The following is a 20,615-nucleotide window of genomic DNA, read 5'->3' on the forward strand; positions in this document are numbered from 1 at the left end:
CTGCAGCTTTTATTTTTTATCATGTGAATCTTGTTTTTATTATAGTGACTGGCTGCATTTGTCATTTTCTTGTGCAGTGGAAGATTCCTCCTATAGCTGGAAAATGCAGGTTGAGAAGGCCAAGTGAACTCTGATTAGGTACAGTGGGGCCCTTGCTAGATTTACTAATGAGAATGGGAATGCCATGGTACGGGTCTCGCTGGAGGCTTGCAAAGCCCAAGCACGCAAGGCAGCATTGTCTGGGACTGAACTTTGGGGACACGTGGAGATACAGCCCCTTGTAGTCGCGGAGAGCAGTTTAAAAAGAAATATCCTTGCACTGCGTATCTCTGCCCCAAATATTCCAGTCTAGAAGGGTTTGTGAAGATTTGAAAACTGCGCCCGGTCCTCTAGTGGGCCCGCTTATGGTCAAATAACCATCTGCGCAAATATAAAGAGGCAGTCTTGGATGTTCTGTTCCAGCAAGGGAGCAGCACTCTGAATTGGTTTGTACACGTGAAAATGTATTTAGGACTGCTGTGCTTGGGGGAGTATTGGTCTAACTCTTCTGTAATAACATCTGCGTCTAAGGAAGTGATCAGGAGCGCAGCGGGGGCTATGGCCCAGCGTGATATCCTGGTGAAATCCAGGGTCTCCAAGAAACTGGTCTGATACCTTGCTATTAAGGAACGGGTCAGTTGTGAAGAAAACCTGGATTATGGCACCTCCTGGTGGGAAAGGGCCGTGTACCTAAAGCTCTGCATTGGTGTTTTGCCTAAAGCCACACTGTGGCACCAATGGAACGATGCCGTTCCTGCAACATGTATTCTGTGCGGTGAGGCGGCCGACGCTTTGTAACATTACCTATTCCTCTGCCCTGTGAATAAGCCCATGAGGAAGCATTTTTTGACACTAAGCGAAGCAATGGCTAAGTGCTTGGATTCTGCAGACTTTTTGGCCGTCTCTGCTACCAGTAATTATCTGAGCTGGGCCGGAAAAATTCACACGAGAAAGGCCAAGTTATTAGCTGAATGTCCTCTTGACGAGGAAACTACTTGCTTTTAAACTACTACTATCATGTGATTCGATTAATTTGTTCTCGATTTTTCATTGTGTGTTGCTTTTATGACTTTTTTGTCGAAATAAAGCGGTTGAAATGAAAAAATTAAGCTGCCTGGGAAGCGGATAACAAGGTCATCGAAATAGGAGAACCTTGGTATGGGGGTGATCGTTGCTCGCCGTAACCTGCCTAAGCCACTTGATCCTGCATCGAGAGCACACTAGTATGGAGGAGTAGGTGGTGTGCATGCAGTATGCCAACATGTGTACAGGGAGTCAAAGGACACAGAAGCACTTAAGGACGTGCCGTCAAAGAGCGCTGTTGTGGGACTTGCCGTTGAAGAGCGCTGTTGTACAGTTGAAAGTAAGAGACAAACCTCTGTGGGCTAATCCATTGAGAGAAGAGAAAGAGATGAGGGTGTGGGTCCCGTGCCCTCTTTCCCTGGGATATGCATCAGTGGTACTGTGGTAGGAGTGTACCGAAAAAAGTAGTGGAGCTGCGGTCTCGGCAGGGGAGAGGGTAGGCGGAAGCATAGTGTGACATGTGACAAGGTGTTGCAGCCAGGGCATTGCAATAGTCTAAATGACTAGTAACTAAGGCTCCTATTACACCTTTACACTGCCACAAGGACATGAATGGGCAACTCCTCTGTGTGGAATGGTGAATATGGTCGTAAAAAGTAGAGGGATGGTAAACAGAAATAAAAAGTAGTGGAACAACGCTCCCGGCCGTTCCCGCTCACTTCGATCACTGATTTGCATACTATGCAACTCTCCGTATTACGACCTGACTACGGATTTGATAGACACATCTCAGTTTCTCCAAACGGGACAGGTTTATCAGCCCACCTATATTTCTTGCAAATAGAAAAGAGAAATAGAACTTTTCTGTCTTTGGTTTCTCTTTGCAGCTATTGAAACTACTGAAGTCTGCTTCCTGGCAGCTGCATATGGCAATACTTTTGTAAACTGCTTGGGTCATTATGCTGGCGGCTAACGTAGTATAGGACTGTAAGTTAGCTAAAATGCCTCTCTCTCTCCAGGAGCTCAGACCTATGAGGGATGTGCTACCTACACACCGGCCTAGACTCAGATTCCGCAAGGTTCAGCCACACTTCATTATGCATTTGTGTTTTCTCCAACCCCCGTTTTGATATGTTCCGTTTGTTGCCAGTCTGCCTATTCACACTTTATTCGTATATCAATTGCGTGTTAAGGCCGACACGTGTTTCTCACACTGGGCCCTTCCTCAAGGCCAACAAGTAATTAGTTGATACATATTGGTTCCATAATTATTTAGTCTATAATCCTTAACTCCTTGAATTAACCGGTGGGTTTCATTCATGATAAAGAAATGGCGGGTCAATCTTTAGTCCTATTCATAGATGAAACCCATTGAATAATTCAAATGATTAAGGATTCAAGACTAGACAATTGTATAACCAGTATGTACTGGCTATATTCCTGCTGGTGCACAGTGAGCCAAACATGTCAGCCTTAACCTTCAATTCATATACAAATAAAGTCTGAAAAGGCAGAATTGTAACCACATGGAAGAATGTGCTGTTGTCATCTTTTACCTATACAATTGTTTTGAAACTCGAGTTGGGAAGCACTCAAACAATACTTGACTGAAATAATGTATTTCCAAGTAGAAATCCAGTTTTCCACATACTCATCAGCTGGACATCTTTTTTGTTCACCAAATAAAAGAGAGGCTGGCACGCCAAAAGTGCACCTGCTTACCCTGGTTCTTTCAGAGACCTGCTTTTAGCTTTGCATTCTGGGACTTGTAGTCCTCGATTTCCTTTATTATAACTCCAGTACTACACGTCCCAGAATGCATAGTTAAAAACAGGACTGTCTTCTGAAAGGGAATTGTTAATTTTGGGTTCTATGCAATGAGGGGCATGTGCAGTAGAGAAGGGGTGGAGGGGGAATGCAAGGCAGCACATGAGGTAGGAGAAGGGTTGGGGTAGTATTGGTTTATGTTATGCATGTAGGTTTCTTCTATAGTGACTAATGCATTCTAAGGGTCACTCCATAAAGCTATACAGAAGAAGCAAACGGGGTGGGTTTCTTGAGCAGAGGGAAGAAGGGGCCAAAGGGAAAATAGGTTGACTTTAAAATCAGAGGTGGACTTGAAAACAACCAGGCTCTAAAATGGAAGATTTAAATCAGGAAGAGTTCTATGATATTAAACCAGCACTTCTAAAAAAATAAAAATAAAATGCAAGTACTGATCGTCTTGCATTTTGGCCACCCTCGATTGAAAAAGGTTTCTGTGCGGATAATGGGCGTTTCATTAGTGACCCGCTGATCAACTTAAAATTAAATAATAGCAGAACAAAAGACGACTATTGTTTAGGTTGTCTAACTCCAGGCCTCGCGGGCCGGAATCCTGAGGGGTTTTCATGATATCCCTCATTAATATTCATAAGAGAAAATGTGCACATATTTAGAATCATTGAATGCAAATTTATCTCATGAATATTAATCGGGGGTATCCTGAAAACCTGACATGGATCCGTCCCTCGCTGCCTGGAGTTGGACAACCAACCATGCCACTTGATCCCAGCACATCAGTGGCCCCTTATTAAGGAGGTTCCTGGACTTCAGCTCCTGATAGCAATGACCACCCTTTGGTTCTTACAATCGAATAGGATACAATACATAGAGACTCTGAACGATGGTGCAGTCGACCTCAACAAACAATAGAGGAGATATCAAATTGCCGAGGACGCACCAGAAATGTTGCACACAATTGCCCTCCATTTATACATGCTTGGTTACAGAATGGAGTAGAGCGTAATGACAGATTCAAGATTTCTGGGGAACTGGTAGACAGCATTCAACCATTTTTAATGCTAAGAAGTCTTGTAGAATCATCACAAAAGGAGTTCCCTTAGACTGGGAGTTGAGTGCTTCCTGCTCGACTGTAATTCAGGCTTGACCCACACACCAATCTTTGCCGGAGGCCTCACTGGTCCTTGAAACCCCCAGGAGTCTGGCTTTCCCAGAAATAGATCTTTAGCCAGGCATGGACCCCACAAGAAGAACAACTTCTCTTGGTGGTGAGACGGGGTTCCCTGAGATCTTCCGCCGCCAGCAACCTTACAGGCTACCAAAGAGGTGCCCCAGAAACTCCCATGAAGGCTCCCCTCGATTATGTGAAGCGAGAGGGAAGCACAGAATGGACTCATTACGAGGTGCTGCTGCATAGTTTTGCCCTTACAAACAGGACTCGTGCACTTGTCCCAATGAAGCGCCAAGACCCAAGTGCAGTGGAGAAGGAGTCAACTCTCTGCTACTGCACAGCTAATGCATTCAGCCAAGTCTTAAATCACCTGCCTTCATCTGCTACCTGGCCCGCTCGACTAATCTATTCATCTTTACAAGTATTCCAGTAATGTGCAGAATAAACTACCCCCAAAAGTACATTATAAGGATGCTATATATCACCGTGATGGCCTGTTTCACATAAACCACTAAATCTCACACGGATAGACTTATAGTGGCACAAAACATCAAGTTGATTTATCTTATCTGCAAAATGCACTTGAAGAGGTATGCTGTTAAACATAACAACAAAGTGAACGTTGCTGTTGACTCATTGGGACCACCTCATAGGTGCCTTGAAGTTTAGGAACCAAAAAAGTGATGGGTGGAAGGTTAATTGATCTGAACCACTGGCATTGCTCTGGGCAGCCTTCCACAATGCTGTTTTTAGCATGCCTGTGCCATTTCAAAAGAGAACAAGCCATATGCAAATCAGTCAGGTACTGCCACCAATGGGAGCATTGTAGTATTTGGAAGGGCTGTCTTCTTTTTTTAATTTTGGCTATTAGGTGATGCTTTTGCGCTACCTATAAGACAAAACTATTGCAATCGAGTGCAGCTAGGAGGGAGATGGCATATGAGGAGGGACGCACAGCTTGTGGATGTTCTTCAGGTATTTACCCGCCCATTGGCAGCCCATTGGCAGAGGAAACCCGCATGTAGGGGGTGTGGAAGGTTGTGGGTGTCGAAGAAATTGTTGACGGTTGAACACAACCCTTTGAAGCACTTTAGAGTAGTTGGGAAGGAGAGAAAGAAAGCAGAAGTTAGCTGGTAGGTTCGGATCAGCCCCTTGCGTTTTAGGAGAGAGATGACCGTGGCGGTTTCGAAAACAGAGGGAAAGGAAGCGGAGTCGAAGGACAGGTTGAAGAGTTTAGCGAGTGAGAGGCCACTAAAAAAACAAATAAGAGTCAAGCATCTCTGATTACTTTTGGAAGGTTTTGTGAAGTTCTGTACTAGGTGGGGGGCAGTGCAAGGATTAGACGTGGTATTCATAGTTGAATTCCCATGGGAAATGTTTGGAGAGAATTAGAGCAAAATCTGATGGACAGCAGGTAAGGTCACTTTACGGGAACTCCTCAGCACAGTGTCTTCTGTCCATGGCCTCAGGCCATGCCAGTGGGGATTGCAGGTATGATCACATGGCAGAAGGCCTTTCCCGAGCACAGTGTGATGTGGGCATGAACGCAGCAAATCCTAGTGCGTATTACATGTGGTGCTAGTATGCTTGGACCGGCCCAGCAGGCATTCTTGGTATGGTCTCTGTGCCCAGTGCATGGTCCGGGTGCACTGCTCACTGGGTATGATTGCAGGCTGTGCCCAACAAGCACTACACATATGGTTACTCTGCCAGAGGCATGCCAGGGTACAACACCAGCAGAGTATGGCCACTCAGGAAGAGGCACCTGGATGGATAAAGTAACAATCACTAAAAACATTGCTATAGGAAGTTATAGTACTCAAGTATAGCAATGTTAAATTGCTTCAATTGAAAGTCCCTTATGGTTACAGTTTAAAACTTACAAATCTGTCAATTATATGTACTAAGGCAAACAGAACTCACCCCGGCCATGTGCTGCTCGTATCTTCATGCTCATGGCATAACCATTGTGTACAAAATGATTGTGAGATTGTGCTTTTTGTACGTAGCACCTAGAAGGTAGTTCCCCAGGCCATGCACGGCCAGTATAGAGGAATTCGAGTAATTTTCTTAGGGAAGGAGAAACAAAGGACTTGTTCACACTTATTTGTGGAGGAAACAAGATACCTGGGGCTCCCTCGGTCAAGGAACAAAAGCCGATCTTTATGTTGGGGCCAAGGAGAAATTAAGGATGTCTCAGGGTCATCCCTTGCATCCCTTATTTACTAGGGATCCCCATACTCCTGTCCAGTAGCTTCCTTCAGTCTCTGGGTCACTTGGTATTCATGTCAGTTTGGATGAACGGCTCCTGTTTCTAAGATATAACAGCTGTGATGCAGTTCCCGCTCTGATTCTGGGGACCGGCAAGGTGGTGACTCAGGTGGCACACCGAGCGAGAGGGTGTTGGCCTCAGGGCAGTTTGGGAAGAATCCCTGGTTAACCTCAAAGAAGTCCTCAATACAGAGGGAACAATCATAATGCTTTACTCTAGGCATTCTTGAGGGGTTGGGGGTCCAGGTTCTTCCCACCCCACCAACCCTTGAGGGTAGGCATTGAGGATAGGCCAGCCTTAATACTCTTATCCTGATCCAAACACCTAGTGAGACCTTGATGGGGAATAATAGTAATACTAATGCAGCCTGCATCCCTATTGAAAGAGCCTGAAGCTCCCTCCAGGCAGACCCAAACCTCAAAAGTAGAATCAGGATACATTTCCCTTTAAGCATTTCCAGCAGCAGTGGTAGGGTTTGACACTGCTTTTGATTTGGTCACCCTCAGTTGACAGGTATATCCAGCCTGCCGAGCCTAGAGACCAAACTACACCTCTCTGATGACGCCCAACGTGGCCAACACATGTCTGGGGATGCTTGTGGTCTCGTGCAGAAGGGATTTGGCCAAGTAGTTTGGGCTGGACTGCCCCCTTTGTGGTAGGACCGTTCATGATTAGCATATGACCTTTCCCCTTTCCCTAATGGCTTGGCAGGCTGAAGAGCGGTGGTCTGGAAGGTTGCCCAGAGCAGTACCAGAGCTTAAGATTAATTCTAAACCCTCTTTGCTTTGTTGTAGCGCTTTTTAGAGGCTAGGGAATCAGGAATCGTGAGACGCAGCTGCAGTGCGGAGAGATGGTGTGAGAGCCAAGAAGGTGAAGGAGCAGTTTGTAGCACGAGAGGGAAAGGGAGGACAGGAGAAGGAGATGATAGTTAAAGGGGTGACAGATGAGGGGGTAACATTAGGAGAACCGTTTCAGGGGGAAGCCATAACATCAGGACATGGGAGTGGAAGTCCAAATCAGGTAGAAGGAATCAGACAATGGAGGAGGTTCTGAGACTCCATTTTCCTCTGATTTGTTAAATTGCTAATTTGCATAATTTTCATCTTGTCAATTTTTTATTCATCTTTTAAATTGCCATGCATATGCTCTTTATATATTTTGTAACATGTGTAAAAAGCCGAAATTTCATTTTGGCTAAATCTCAATAAAAAAAAAGACTGGACTGTTGGGACTCGGAGCTAGCCAGCCTTTTGGTTGTAGCCCTTGAGCTTCTATCCAGGGCTACAACCAAAAGACCCGGGGGTATAGCCCCTCAGCTGCCCCCTAGCAACACCTCTGGCTGGTAGTGAAGGTGGTTTGGTGGAGGTTGGTGGTGTTACATAATAGGTAGAAGGGCATTGCCCAGAGGCAGAAAAGCCCAAAGGAGGAGGAGGGTTAATTTTACTGAGAGGGCAGAGAGACCAGAGCAGATCAGGTTGTAAAACCAGAGATGGAAGAAGAGGCAAGAACAGTAGGAGGCGAAAGAAGGGCGAAGTGAAAGTACAATGACCATCAAGTACCTGGCCAGAGTTGTAAGGTTCTGGTGGGCCTGGTTAGATCTAGGAGGGACAGGTGGTGGGAGGAGGAATGTGGCTACATCTGGGAGAGTATCATGAAATCAGAGAAGTGGGGTAAGAGATATAATGAGGAAAACCCAGGCATCCCTCGCTTTCTATACCTGACAGCGACACCCACTTCCCTGCCTACTGATATAACTAAGTCATGTGGTACAGACCCCAAGAAAGCCCCCATCTAGATCAGTCAAATAAGAAGAGTTTGGGTTACCCTAAAGCCTGTAACTCGCTGGGGGTGAGGTACCCCCTCTGGAACTGTACGGACTAGCACATGGAGCCGATTGCCGGGAAGGCACAAGAACCACACCGAGCTGAAGATACATTCAGAAAAGGCGAGGGTCTCTGTTGGAAGAAACCCAATCCCATTTGGAGGAAGCCATCCCAGCCTTTTGATTTGTTGGGATGCTCCCAGTTTCATTTAAGTCGGCCCTGTTAGTAAAGAAATCCCTAACAAAAGAAAGTGAATACAGCACATGGTTTTGGCATCCTTCTTGCTCCAAGATGGAACTCAACATGGGGAGACTGTTGGCTAAACAGTGTAAGCATGGAGGAGAAACTCAGTCAGTGAATGGGGTTCCTAATCTTAAGGCACTCTGTCTCCTAAATTGCAACATATTGCCCTTTTTCACATACATCCAGGGTGTCTGCACCCACTCACAGGTCCAGGGTGGTTTTAAGTGTCCCAACACACTTTGTTTACTCGCTCTTGGTTGATGATCCCAATGACGCCCATCCTCTGGGTCTCTGGATCCAGCTGATGCACTCCAGCTATAGTGTTCCCCCTTTTGCCCCCAGGGGTTCCTGCAGATGCTTTACTGAGGCAAACCCTTGTATGCTTTCCACTATTGCCCTGGGGTTGTCTGTATTTGCCTAACCAGGCAAACCCTTGTAGTTTCCCCCTCTTGCTAGAATTCCCATCCTCCCGGTTTATGGTCTTTCCATCGATAGAAATGCATCAAAATGCAAATCCATCGATGGAAATCCATTGAATGCCATTGCATCGAAATGCTATCTTTTACATGTAAAAGTGGATTTCCATCAAAACCAGTCCATCAAATATATAAATGAACAAGTTTAGGTTGAGATGCACTTTAAAATGCAAAAAATAGCATTTTGATGCATTTTTTTTGTAACTTTAAAGCGTTACATGGAGCTGTCCAGTGCTGACATTTTAGAACTGACCAGCTCCTTGTAAGGTTTGAAAGTGTATTGTATATTTGTGGGGGGGGGGTTCTCCCAGCAGGACTCCCAAACTCCACACACACCCATCCTAACCCTAACCAAATCCCAACCTTAATCCTAATCTAACCCTTCATCTAACCCTAGCCCCAACCCTAAACCCTAATCGAACTCTAACCCCTAACCCCTAACCCTTAATCTAACCCTAGCCCCAACCGCTAACCCTAGCCTTAACCCTAACCCAACCCTAAATCTAACCCTAACCTCAACCCTTAAACTAACCCTAAATCTAACCCTAACCCCAACCCTAAACGCTAACCCTAGCCTCAACCCTAACCCAACCCTGAATCTAACCCTAACCCTTAAACTAACCCTAAATCTAACCCTAACCGCTAACCCTAACCTTAACCCTACCCTAAATCTAACCCTAACCCTTAAACTAACCCTAAATCCAACCCTAACCCCTAACCCTAATCTAACCCTTAAACTAACCCTAAATCTAACCCTAGCCACAACCCTAACCCTTAATCTAACCATGACCCCTAATCTAACCCTACCCCTAATTATCCATGAAAATTAAACATTGAAACCTATTCAATGAATATGCTTTTCGATGGAAAGGCAATTCAGTGAATAATTTTCAATGGAAAGGCATTCAATGAATATGTTTTAGATGGAAAGTCCAGATACCCATCCTCTCCCATTTTGGGTCATTATCCGGCTGCAGCAATTATAGCCTCCCAGCCATAATCCCACTCAAGGCTCTGCTCATATGCTCATGTTTAACATGTTCCTTTAGTTTCTGGTGGCTTTGCAGGACTAGTTCTGGGCAAGCTCCCCAGCAGATGATCTTCCTACGCTCTCTTCTCAGTGATCTGTGGCTTTTGGCAGCTTCTGGATCAAGGCACCTAACTCTTTTGCTCTACTCCCCCATGATGTCTTTTTAGCACCTAGCCTACCTGGCTTTGTCAATTCCTAGTCAGCTTGCTTACCGTTGGGCCTTTTTTGGTTTGCCCCACTTTCTGTGCCTCGGCTCTCTTAGAGTGTGGGGTCCTTGGCTTGGCCCCTGTATGCTCTTCAGCTCTCTTACATGGGTGCCTCTTTGACTGGGCCACCTCCTGTTCTCCAGCTCTCATATATGGTGGCCTTGTTGGCCTCTTGGCCATCTATTGTTCTCCAGCTCTCATATATGTTGGCCTTGCTGGCCTCTTGGCCATCTATTGTTCTTCAGCTCTCATATATGGTGGCCTTGCTGGCCTCTTGGCCATCTATTGTTCTCCAGCTCTCATATATGCTGGCCTTGCTGGCCTCTTGGCCATCTATTGTTCTCCAGCTCTCATATATGGTGGCCTTGCTGGCCTCTTGGCCATCTATTGTTCTCCAGCTCTCATATATGTTGGCCTTGCTGGCCTCTTGGCCATCTATTGTTCTCCAGCTCTCATATATGGTTGCCTTGTTGGCCTCTTGTCCATCTATTGTTCTCCAGCTCTCATATATGGTGGCCTTGTTGGCCTCTTGGCCACCTCCTGTTCTCCAGCTCTCATATATGGTGGCCTTGTTGGCCTCTTGGCCACTTCCTGTTCTCCAGCTCTCGTATATGGTGGCCTTGTTGGACTCTTGGCCACCTCCTGTTCTTCAGCTCTCATATATGGTGGCCTTGTTGGCCTCTTGGCCATCTATTGTTCTCCAGCTCTCATATATGGTGGCCTTGCTGGCCTCTTGGCCATCTATTGTTCTCCAGCTCTCATATATGTTGGCCTTGCTGGCCTCTTGGCCATCTATTGTTCTCCAGCTCTCATATATGGTGGCCTTGCTGGCCTCTTGGCCATCTATTGTTCTCCAGCTCTCATATATGGTGGCCTTGCTGGCCTCTTGGCCACCTCCTGTTTTCCAGCTCCCATATATGGTGGCCTTGTTGGCCTCTTGGCCATCTATTGTTCTCCAGCTCTCATATATGGTGGCCTTGCTGGCCTCTTGGCCATCTATTGTTCTCCAGCTCTCATATATGGTGGCCTTGCTGGCCTCTTGACCATCTATTGTTCTCCAGCTCTCATATATGGTGGCCTTGCTGGCCTCTTGGCCACCGCCTGTTCTCCAGCTCTCATATATGGTGGCCTTGCCGGCCTCTTGGCCACCGCCTGTCCTCCAGCTCTCATATATGGTGGCCTTGCTGGCCTCTTTGCCATCTATTGTTCTCCAGCTCTCATATATGTTGGCCTTGCTGGCCTCTTGGCCATCTATTGTTCTCCAGCTCTCATATATGGTGGCCTTGCTGGCCTCTTGGCCATCTATTGTTCTCCAGCTCTCATATATGGTGGCCTTGCTGGCCTCTTGGCCATCTATTGTTCTCCAGCTCTCATATATGGTGGCCTTGCTGGCCACTTGGCCACCTCCTGTTCTCCAGCTCTCATATATGGTGGCCTTGTTGGCCTCTTGGCCATCTATTGTTCTCCAGCTCTCATATATGGTGGCCTTGCTGGCCTCTTGGCCATCTATTGTTCTCCAGCTCTCATATATGGTGGCCTTGCTGGCCTCTTGGCCATCTATTGTTCTCCAGCTCTCATATACGGTGGCCTTGCTGGCCTCTTGGCCACCTCCTGTTCTCCAGCTGTCATATATGGTGGCCTTGTTGGCCTCTTGACCATCTATTGTTCTCCAGCTCTCATATATGGTGGCCTTGCTGGCCTCTTGGCCACCTCCTGTTCTCCAGCTCTCATATATGTTGGCCTTGCTGGCCTCTTGGCCATCTATTGATCTCCAGCTCTCATATATGGTGAAACTTTGTGGTGAAAAGCCCAGTCCTCACGCGGAGCGGACACGCGGAGTTGGCTCGCTGAGGTGCGAGCAGTCAACTGCAGTCCCTCCTGTTTTCCTGCCTGCCTGCAGTCCTTCTACTGTGTTTGTGGTGAAAAGCCCAGTCCTCACGCGGAGCGGACACACGGAGTTGGCTCGCTTAGGTGCGAGCAGTCAACTGCAGTCTACTGAGGCTAGGAGGTAAGGCGGTATGAACTTGCAAACAGACCCCTTGCTCCCCTTGCTCTCTAGACAGGAACCTGCCAGGGTAAATCCTGAACTTTCCTCTGCTCATCCCCAAGTGAAAAGCCCATCTGGCAGGGTATTAAGGAGCAAATACCTTTGCCTAGAAAAGCAGAAGGATCTCCGCAAAGTGTACACGGCAACAAAAAACCGTGGCACAAATGTCAATTCTGGCATTACTCCATTGGAAAAAATGACATCTTCACGTTCCTTGGTGCCCCCGCCTCCAACAATTCCCAGCCCCTTTGAACACCCCTTTGAACACCCCCTTGAAAATCCGACCCGTAAGGTCGGGAGTTCCCGAACTGCATCCAGTGCACCAAATGACATTTCGTATGAAGCTCTGGAGGGTGAAACGGGTGAAAACTCGGAGGAGGACTCTATGAATTCTACGAACATTTCTTGTGAAACATTCGATTCTTTGGCTCCGGTACATCCGGTACACTCGGAGCCTTCTGCCTTTAACTCGCATAGTTTTCCTCACTCCCACTCATCTCCGAACTCACCTGGAGGCCAACTGGCCGAGGACCAGCGTGGAGATGGCCTTTGCCCCGCAGCCGCTCCGGTGCTGGAGCTTGAGAGCCCGTCTCCTCGTTCGAGCTCCCCGCCGTCGGCCATAGGCGTCCCGCGGGTCTCCGCCGTGGCGAGTGAGAGCGAGCCTTGCGGAGTCGGAGGACCCCTCGAGGCAAACCTCAGCTCGCGGGCCGCCTCGCCGACACCGGGCTCTTCTGTGCCTCTCTCTCCATCGGTGAGAGTGAGAGCGCCGGGGCTTCCTGCCTCTAACATCGAGGATCTCGGTCATTCGGGCCGCCAGTTGCTTCCACAGGCGGAGGCTCTTGCCTCTCAGGCACAGTTCGTGTCAATCATCAGCGACAGAGATGCAGAGCTCCTCTCTGCTGCCATCTCTCGGCAAAGCCAAGTATCTGGAAAACAGATCGACTCGGCGTCTAAATCCACCTGTTCACCTGAACATGGGTCCCTGGATGTGGCCTTGGACCGTCAAATGGTGGTAAATACACCAAATGTGGCGATAAGTGAGGTTATTGCTCAGAAGAGAGGTATTGCAATGGCCCTAATGAAAAAAAGAGCATCATCAAGAAGGATCGAAAAGGAGTTGGGGGAGCATCCAGACCACGGTCTCCCCCAAGTAAAAAGTACTATTCACCAGAAACAAAAAAAATGTGACTCAGTGAAATCAACTTTTCAGAACTTTCCGTCATCGCACACTTTTAAAGAATTTTTTTCAAAACATTCAAAGAAAACGTTAGAAACAGACACCGAACTTTCCGATGCAGAAATGCTTGACGTCCCGTTGGAAGTATCTTCAGCCTTGACACAAAAAGGAAAAGTAGTGGCCAATGACCGGAATGTAGCAGACGTCCAGGGCGGGCTGTTAGATACTTCATCTTCCATCAGTCGGTGTGATAGGGAAGTGCAAGGTAACGTGGCTAACCCTTGTCGAGTGGGCGCCAGATCAGAGGCAATAAACCTGCTCGACGTGGACGTGCCTTCCCACCGATCGGAGAGAGGTGTTCTGGGGAATAATTTATTAATGCCATCAACCATTCCCCCTTCAACGATTGAAATGAATCAAAGAAACCTACCATCCTCAACGTCGGCCCAACTGGACTTAAGAAATAAGCCCCTTCTCAAAGTGGCCCAACCGGTGCCGATGACACAGGGGAAACAAACAACTCTATCGGACTTTCCATCCGCAAAGCAGTCTCTGTATAATGACTCCCCCAAAGACACCTCAACACCGATGAGATACAGAAGACCTAGTGACATGGTAGGTCAGCTACCCAAAGATACACCAACAAAAAAACCCGACTTAGTCACAATCATGTCGGCTATAACATTGGGCCTCGCGCCCTTTGTGAAATTGTATGAATCAATTAATGACTCAATGAAGGATTCAGTAACTCTTGTCTCAACATTAAATGCTAAAGTAACATTTTTGGAAGGTTTCATCACGGCTTTAAGCCAGCAGAATGCTGAGAAAGAAAGACAATGGGACACAAAGCTCAATCGGCTTGAGACCTTAATTACCACAATAACCATCGCAAGCAACTCTGGAGAAAACAAACATAAATGCCAGCCAGAGCACTTGCCTCTGTTTAATCTAAAGGCCACCCAAACAAAATGCGCAAAGGCCAACCAACCTGAAAAAACCAGCGACCAAAGTCCACGCCACAAACTGGCAAAAAAACAAAAGAAACTCAAAAAGTGCCATTGAGCTTTAAAATCCCCAAAGCAACTGCTCCAATTCAGGAAAAGATCTTAACCACGCACATGGCACCCCAACCATCAGTAAGTCACAATTTAGAAACTGAACAAATCATAATTGAACTTGACAACTCTAAGTCAACTGAACTGGGTTCAATTGGGAATTCGTCACTTCTCGACCTTTCCGTCCATTTGAACGACGAAGAACAGCACTCGGAGTTAAATACAAATGATGAAGACAAACTTCAAACGGCGTGCAATTCCTCGCCCTTAGAAATAAACAGAATAAAAATCTCTACGTGTAAAGGGGGGGGAAAAGCAGCAGCGGGTCTATCTGAAAAAGAACAAATTCCTCGGCCCAAACAACATGAAAACTCCTCACAAATGACAAAAACCGGAAGCTGTGACAATAAGGTATCTTCAGAGCCTAGTCTTCGATCAGAACCCAAGGTAACACCAAATCGAGTCTACAAAATGCAACAACTTGTACCGGGGAAAAACTTCCTAGTCTTGAACAGAAAGACGGTTCTGAAAATCTTAAATAGCATACCAGCACTAAAATTTGTAAAAACTGGGGATTTGGCATTAGTTGAACCTTATCACAGAGGTGGGAAGGCGAAATCGTACCTTCATGTGAAAAATCCTCTGGTCCTAACGTGCAAAGATGACGTAACCTTGGCCTTAAATCAAATGGGCTTTTTGCTGGAGGAAATTACAACGTCAGAATTACGGGATAAGATTGTCCCACACGTAAGTAACGCGACGGCAAAGCAGCCAAATACTGCAGATCGGTCAGTAGGCAACAGAAGAGTCGCTTTCAGGGAAAAATCCGAAGCTGGCAGGGGGAGATTTAGATCGAGACTCCATTCGTCTAACAATACAAACTACCGAAAAGTGCAACATGAAGGGAATTGGAGCTCAAACAACAGACGGGGGAACAATCACAGGCGTCCAGAGGGCACGGATGAAAGTGCTGAGTGGGCTCATAACAAAAAACGTGAACCGTCGGGGCCCTGGAGATGGTTAAAAAAGGTGCTAAATCCAAACGCACAAAATTAACAACTAAAAGATCCAGCGACATCAACCGCTCCTCTACCATTGGAATGCTCCTGCAAAAAAAAGAGCTTTATGTGTTCTTGGAACACGAGGGATCACGATCACCTGACCAAGCCAGACGCCTTCGACTTAAGCTGCTTCGACATAATCTGTCTTCAGGAGACATGGCTCACGGAACTACCAGTGCTTGACGGATATGATACATACATATCACCAGCAGTAAAAGGTCTATTTGGAAGACCTTCCTCAGGTCTCCTTACAGCAGTTAAAATTGGATCGGCAATTACTATTAGAAAGAAAGTGGCTGAATCGTATGGTATGTTAGCTCTATTAGCTGAATGGCTCCACATAGAAACATCATTGAGCAGTAAAACGAAATCGAATCTTGCAATCATCAATGTCTATTGGAATCCGCAGAGAATAAGCAACATTGAATTCTGTGATAACATCGCGGAAACCATAGATAAATTCCTTTTTGAAGAGGCAACAGACTGCATTATAATCTGCGGCGATTTGAACGCCAGAGTCGACCAATTTCCTGTTACGTCCTATCTCTGCCCCTCTGCTGTGAGAAGTGGGCTGTGGTCAGACTTTATGGATTCGAGAAAATTTTACAATGTTGCATTAGCTCGAGGCCATCTCCCCCGAATCCCAACTTGGGAACGAGCCGAAATGTCAGCAACTTTGGACCATATTTACACTTCTTACTCTTTTCTTCCGTTTGCTGACACTTTCGAGGTATCCAGAACTCAATTTAGTGATCACAATCCTTTAGTAATGACCTTTGAATCCGCTCCAACTACTAAGCAAGTATATCCATTTGACGTAGAAGTAACACGAAAGTCGTCTCAAATCCAACTCGCAGCGACTAACTCCAACTCGCAGCGACTAACATCAAGGAAATTATCAAGAAAGTTGATGTATTCAGTACAACTTCCACGGATCAAATGAATAGACCAAACTACATGCCCTTGCTACTGCCCTATAGGAAAGAAAACGGTCGGTGTAGCCGACCCAAAGGAAAAGGGGTACATGTGTACGATGTCGAACTGGTTTTGAAGCGTAAACAAATGCGCAAACTGAACCGCTTGGCGAAAGTTACCAAAAACCAGGAACTAATGGATTCTGCTAAAGCGGCGACAATATCGTATAAATCTTGGTTGAGACAGCATAAATCAGCAATGTACCAGAACGACTCAGAGCAAATGTTGAAGACATTAGCAACGAAAAATCCAAGAGAATTTTGGACCCTGATCAAAGATAAAAATGACGAAACAAACAACCAACTCGTGAATGCCGTATCAGAGCAGGCGTGGATAACCTTCTTTTCACCCCAATTCGCCCCTGTTTCGCAAACTTCTAGAAACTCTCTATGTTGTATCCCATCGTCTTGGGAAGATCTGGCGGACCATGACGAAATCTTGGCGACAATCTTGAAATTAAAAACTTCTAGGGCACCTGGCCCCGACGGTCTAACTAACGTAGACCTTAAGCAACATCCAGAGGAATGGGCCTCCCTAATTACAAAAATTTTCAAGCAATGTACAATCACTAGGCAAATACCCAAATCATGGACTGAGGCGATAATAGTACCTATTTTTAAAAAGGGAAATAGAGAAAGTCCAGCAAATTACTGCCCCATCGCCCTCCTTGACATCATGGGAAAGATCTTTGCTACTCTTTTATTAACTAGATTCCACAATTGGGCGAGATTGGCGCCATGTTGAGATACATTTCAAACGGGCTTTGTCAAGAACGCAAGCACCAGTATCAACATCCTTATTCTGAACATCATAAAGGAAAATGTAAAGAACGGTGCTCCAACAGTTCACATTGCGTTTATTGACTTAACACAAGCATTTGACAAGATAAACCGTCAAAAGATGTGGGCGAAACTAACAACGTGGAATTGTCCGGCAAAGATCTTAGGCCCGGTGATTGCTTTACATACGGACACCAGACTTAGAGTACGCCTAAATCAGCAAGGGATGTTATCAGAACAATTTCCATCAGAGCGTGGCGTAAAACAGGGCTGCCCGCTCGCCCCGGCTCTATTTATCGCCTATATAGGAGACTTTCAGCATACACAACCAGCGATCAGAGCTTTCCCGCCCAAAGTGGGTAACACAGCAATATCCAGACTGTTATATGCTGACGATCTGATCCTTATGGACCAAACCCAAATTGGTCTCCAACGCCAGCTTACGAACTTGGCCAATTATATCAGTGAAAACGACTTGGAGATAAACATTGACAAGTCAAAAATATTGACAATGGGGAAAAGCCGTCAAGCAACCACAGCTCAAGGCCATTGGTATTTGAACAACACAAAAGTCGAAACCGTGTCTATTATAAAATATTTGGGAATTATGATACAGTCAAAAAGGTCAGAAAATGCGACCCACTCGGCACTATGGTCAAAGATCAAAAGCCTGACAACACAAATGAAATGAGTAGATCGAAAATATGGTAAATTTTCGCTTCTCCCAGCGATCCAATTCTACAAACAAAAGGTAGTGCCATCAATAATCTACGGAATGGACGCTGCGTTGAACATCGACCATACCATATGGACGAAGCTGGAAGGCTACTTGTGGAAAGCGGTGCTTGGTCTGCCGAAATCTTCTTCAATTGCAGCGGTAAGGCGCGAATTGGGCTTACTGTCATTGCAAGCATCAGTTGATCAAAGTCGGATGCGACTTTATCGGAAAATTATTCTCCCAGATACCCTCCCAATTTGCAAACTGGTACAGATCGAGCTGAGCCAAGGACATTGTAGAGCACTAAACCATTGGTCTCAAAAACTTACAAAAATACTAGTAGATTTGGCTTGTTCAGTAGAAGATCTTATTGAGAACCCAAACAGAATCAAGGAAAAAATAACACAAGCAGATTGGATCAAAACTGGAGAATTAACAACAGGAAACAAACTCCTGGCTCATTTACCAGCTACAACAAATAAACTTAATCAACCAATGAGCTATTGCATAAAATTTCCCAATAAGAAAATGCAGAAAACCTTCATGAAAATAAGATTCAACAACTACCAACGCAAGAAATTATAGCAATTCGTACAAAAACTAAAGTAAAAACCTGTAGATTCTGTTCAAACCCAGAAACAGTGGAAATGCTAAGACATTTACTCATGACCTGCCCCAGAACCGCGTTTCTGCGGGAAGCCTACTTGCTCCCTTTGTTTTACGACATATCACTACGAGAGGAAAACACATGGTGGTGCCGTCTGATTGCAGGAGACAGAACTAGGTGGTCGATAGCGACTGTAAAGATTTTAGAAGCGGCTCTGACTTTAAACCAGAATCTACAATCCATTCAAGCGTGACTCAATGAACATCATTCTCTGATCCTTTGTTTTTGGTCAAGTGTTAGTTTTCTGGTTGTTTACGCTTCTTTTTCTTTTTATCTTTTTTCAAAATTGCTGATTCTTTTCTACTTATATCTAATGTGTTTTTCTTACTGTTTATCAACGTCTTGTAAAAATCAAATGTTTTTGATTATACACAAGTAAATAAAATAAATTTAAAAAAAATATATGGTGGCCTTGCTGGCCTCTTGGCCACCACCTGTTCTCCAGCTCTCCTATATGGTGGCCGTGTTGGCTTCTTAGCCACCTTCTGTTCTTCTGCTCTTTTATGGTCTGGCCTTCTTGCCTTGGCCACCTCCCATCCATTTCCCTCTACTTCTACTCCTGCTCTTCTTACAGCTCTGAAGACACTCTGGAATGTTGTTCCAATTCCCTGGAGGCTGGAGGATGCTGCCTCTTTTTATAGTTGGACTTGGGTACCCATTATTCTAATGAGGGTCCTAATTAGTTGTCATTTCACCAATAGCGTGAACTTATCTGAATTATGTATGTCTAATGGTTGTATGCAAAAAATGTGAACTGCCCATTTACTCCCTAAAGAAATATGTAAAATATGCAATTCTTTAGATGCATTTTCTGTTTTTTTCTTTGTGGGTTCAACCCCCATAACACCCTACACCCTACCTTTTGTTCCTCTGCTTGCTTTTCCCTTCCCGCCTTTTATTTCCTTTTATTCCCACTTTTCTTCCCCTGTCCTAACTACCATACATATAAGAGCCTAGGTCACAAGTACCCTCTGCTTTCTTGCGATCAGTCATCGTGGTTATGGAGTCGGGGCCATCCTTCACTCCAGCCTCATGAGCGGTTAGTAAGTGTGTTTGCTTATTGTTAGCATTTCTGCTTACTTTTCTGCTCACCTCTCCTCGTCACATACTTGGCCGCTCCTTCCGGATCATGGGGTAACACTCCCAGACACCCCTTCCCTCTTTCCTCGCCCCCCACACCCGCATGTCTATGCATTTTCTGTGACATTTCCCCCTGTCTCACCAACGTCTGTCTGGCACTGTCTTCCTTATCTGAGCCACCCCCTCTGGAACCATGCTTTCCTTCCTGGGTTCCCTGTGCCATTCCCCGTTTCCCCGAGGGCCGCACAGCGCTTGGCGTCTACTCGTCGGTACACTGTGATTTGGCGTGTCACTAGTGGTGCCAGCCATTTTGGAAGCTTGTACATTATAGGGACTGCAGGCCCCCAAGAGCATAGATGCTCAACTTGTGCGAGGCAAAGCTGCAACTGTAACTTTCCAGATGCATGTTCCTTGGGAAACCATTGCTAAGGCGGCCACCTGCGCCTCTCCCTCAGCTTTTTGTAAACACTATTGTCTTGACCTCAGTTCACAAGCGGATGGTCAGTTTGGCCAAGATGTTCTTGGGGACCTCTTCTAGTAAGGGAGTTTTTCCATCCACCCAGTTCTATACATCAGTACTTGTGAATCTCCCACATGTATGGAGGAAAGGGGACGGGACATAGGAGTAAAACAGAGTTACCCACCGTAGTGACTAACATACTCCTAGTCCATAGTCCCCTCTCCTCCATATGCCTGCCCACCTTGCCTGCTAACAGTTCTGATTTTTGCTAAAATGTCTTCCGACCATGGCAATATAAAAGTTTGTTTTCATCCACTGCCTGTGAAGTCCTCCGTAAGGAAAAAGAAGGCGAGCAGTATAAATGTACTGTTTTTTAATGCAACCTATCCAGGTGACTTGTTTTGTAAAGTCACTAAACCAGTAAGGGTCCATTGAGCTCTTCAATGCGCCCCGAGATACTTAGCCAGAGCTACCTCCATATTTCCCCACAGGCCTGGTCATTCCAGAAATCTCGAGGTGCTGCTTCTGTGG

This window comes from Ambystoma mexicanum, chromosome 14 (assembly GCF_040938575.1).
Source record: "Ambystoma mexicanum isolate Mex_15411 chromosome 14, UKY_AmexF1_1, whole genome shotgun sequence".
Lineage (NCBI taxonomy): Eukaryota > Metazoa > Chordata > Amphibia > Caudata > Ambystomatidae > Ambystoma > Ambystoma mexicanum.